Source organism: Tupaia chinensis, unplaced genomic scaffold (genome assembly GCF_000334495.1).
Source record: "Tupaia chinensis unplaced genomic scaffold, TupChi_1.0 Scaffold000294_1, whole genome shotgun sequence".
Lineage (NCBI taxonomy): Eukaryota > Metazoa > Chordata > Mammalia > Scandentia > Tupaiidae > Tupaia > Tupaia belangeri.
Window position 1 is genome coordinate 1,039,176 of NW_006159779.1, and position 3,343 is coordinate 1,042,518.

The window sequence follows — 3,343 nt, forward strand, 5'->3', positions numbered from 1 at the left end:
GGGGCCTGGTGGGTCGCCACGGCGCCACAGCCTGCCCTGCCGAGCCTCAGGCACCTCCCTTGTTCGTGCAAATAAAGTAGTCTTTGCAGGAACTGGCTCTTGGGGCTTTGAAAGAACTGTGAGCTGTGGTGTGATGGAGTGCGGCCGAGTTCCCGCAGGTGTCCCGAGGACGGCCCGCAGCGCCTCCCCAGGGCAGAGCGGGGGAGCCTGCGGCCTCTCCTGCGTGGCTGTGCTGCCTCTGCCCACCTGCACCCCCATCAGGGTCAGGGTCTGTTTGCATCCTGCGGGCTTGTCAGCTTAGCCTTTGTTCTTGGGGGCCCGGCCCTGACCGGCCCTGACCCCTCTGCAGAGCGACCCCCACCCCAGCCCAGGCGAGCTGCACAGCTCAGCCTCCCTGGGCCCAGCAGCCGGCTATGAGGGCCACAGAGGCCCTTTCATGGAATAGAGGTCCCGCGGGGCCGGGGGAGTCAGAAATAGCCACTGTCTTGCCACCCCCTAGGAGTCCCTGATGGGGAGACATAGGCAGTGTTTGCAGCCTCCTGGGAGATTCTGAACCCAGAGGGCTGGCCTTGGGGTGTGGCCATGGGCACACCCCAGCTCACCCCCACTTAGGTCACCCACCCAGGTCTGTACACCCCAGGCCACTCCAGCCTTTGCACCCTGGGGACGAGGCTGCACCCCTCCCATCCTGGCCTGCTTTGCAGGGTCATTTTCTTTGCTCCCTCATTTCAGGCCGGATCCTAGCCAAGGCAGGCTCCTGGAGGCACAGTGTCTGCGCTGAGCCCGGCTCCGCCCCAGGGCCCTGTCCGCCCAGCCAGGCCCCGCCCGGGTAGTTCCGGGTGAGGCGGGTGCAGGCTGTTACAGATGGGGTGTCTTCTCTCCCCCTCACTTTTCTCTGTAACTCATGTAAACCCGGATGTCCGCACTGGTCACAGTTGAGAGGTTCACTCTCGGGCAGTGTGTGGGGTGGGGACCCTACCAACGCTTACACAGCCATGTCTGAGGGCACGCAGGGCAGTGTGACCTCGCTTCCCCGTGGGAGTCGGCAGGCCAGCACACAGCCACCGGCCAGGAGGGTGCTCGCCCCCTCTCGGGTGGCCTCTCTGCCAGGACCATCCCTATTGCTTTGCCTACACCTGTCAGGATGCAGCCAGAGCTGCTGATGAAGGGGGGAACCCCGCCATCACCCCAGAAGCCACGTGAGCTCTCAGGAGCAAGGCAGAGGGGACCGGCCTGAGGGGTGTGCCACGGGCCACACTGCCCCCGCCCACCAGCCACGCCGCAGCCAGGCAGGATTTCCAGTCCACAGCAGACAGGGAGACGCTGGGCCAATGTGAAGGGATGGGACGCGAGCTCATAGTGCCGGGTGCTTAGACAGCAGCAGCTGGTGAGCCCGGGAGAGGGGAGGAGGAGGGCCCTGCTTCCTGCCTCTTGGCACAGTCCTCTTCGCTTGGCAAAGTGGGCATCAGAGGTGAGGCGGAGAGGCCCGGCCAGACGAGGGCTGGGAAGGCCTCAAGAACCTGGAGGCCAGAGGGAGCCCCGGAAGAGGTCACTGCGAGGGAAACGGGGTTTGCAGGCATCCCTGAGTTTAGGGAGAGGGCAAGGGAGGGGGCAGCGCACCCCGTGGCCGGGAGCAGATGTTCCGGGCCAGCAGCTCCCGTGTGGCCATGCGGGTCGCACCCCTCTTCTGCAGGGAGGACCACACCTGTGTTGCCACCTGGGCATATGGGGCCAAGCATTCTGCGACAGAGCCTTCACTGTGGGATAAGGAAGGCTCGTGAAGGCCACCTGGCAGGCCTCGCAGGAACCAGAGGACACTCACTTGAAACTCGGGCCAAGGGACGGGGCAGTGCCAGCACTTCACACGCTCCATCACTCAGGCCTTCATTAGCATCCTCCCCGGACAGATGAGGAGACTGAGGTCCCGAAAGCTAACTCGCCCGGGGTCTTGTAGCTGGTAGGACACGGCTCAGGCAGTGAATGGCACCCCGGCCAGTGACCGAGACTCCAGATCCCAGGAGCCTCTTGTGCCTGGACAACAGCCTTGGATGGGCTGTCTGGTGTCCCTGAATGAGGGCAGGCAGGCTCCCAGCGGGCAGTGCCAGGAACCACTCACCCAGCACCCGTATTCTTGCCTCTGTGCACTGGCTCCTGCTGCACCCTCCTGGGACTTGCTCGCCCCCGTCCGCATGGCCCCATGCTCCTGCTCTGAGACCCAGCTCTGAGGTCACCTGCTGGGAGAATCCTCTAGGGCCCTGCAGGCAGAGGCCGAGTCTGCTCGGTGCCCCTCAGCATGGCATTGCCAGTGGCATGGAGCCTCCCCCCTCCCCCACCACACACACACAGGACTGTGAGCACAGAGCCCACCGCAGCAAGAGGGCACTGACCCGTCCCCACCCCAGCGTGGCAGCAGGTGCTCGAGTCTGCTGGGCATGGCCTCTGGGTCCCTTTCTCAGACACGGTGGGGGGTCGGCAAGTCGGGCAGCTGGTGGGGGGGCTTCTCTGCGGATCAGCCCCGTGGGTGCCGCACCCCACCCATCCACGGTCCGCAGTTCTTCTGAAGCCCCAGGATCCACTCCTGCTTTCTCGTTGCCGTGGGGGTGGCCACGGGGTCAGACAGGCTTTCTCTTGGCTACCTCTCTCAGCTCCTGGGAAAAGATCCAGTTCCAGATCGTCCGCGCACTTTCCTCCAGCATTGCTGGCAGGATACTTTGTTCAACATCTGCAAAAGGATCGAAAGGCGCTCTCACCTAAAGCCAGTCGGGTGACGCCGGACTCGTAGTGAGCTTGGGAAAGGAGGAGTCTCAGCACCCGGCCTCGTCCCCGGTTCAGGAAGACCTGCCTGCCCTGAGCTCTGCAGCGGCCTCATAAACACGTTTAAATCTAGACCCTGGGCTCTTGTGGATTGTCCTACGGTGTTTTAAAAACACAGCCTTCGGTGTTACCATTGTATAAATGTGACGATCAGCTTCGAGGACAGTTTCGCACTCTGTGTACACAGGCCAAACACACAACTGCCGAGAGCCCGACGCCCTGGACTCGGCAGAGGGAGTAGCTGCTTGTGAGTTGGGGTGGGGGGGCCTTACGCTTTACAAAAAGGTGTTAACTTTACCTAAGTGTTCAGCTTTACCTAAAAAAAAGGATTAAAAAGCCTTTCTCTGGTATTTGCTATATTATTTTAATGTTTATGGTTAATAAAAGGTAAAGAAACATGAACAATTTTAAAAACACTAAGGTTTGGTATTCTTCAACTGTTCTTCCAGGAATCGAAATTGTGTTCCCAAATTGGCAAAGTAACCTATTCGACTCCCTGGTGCGGTAGAGAGTGGGAAGCTGAGAGCCC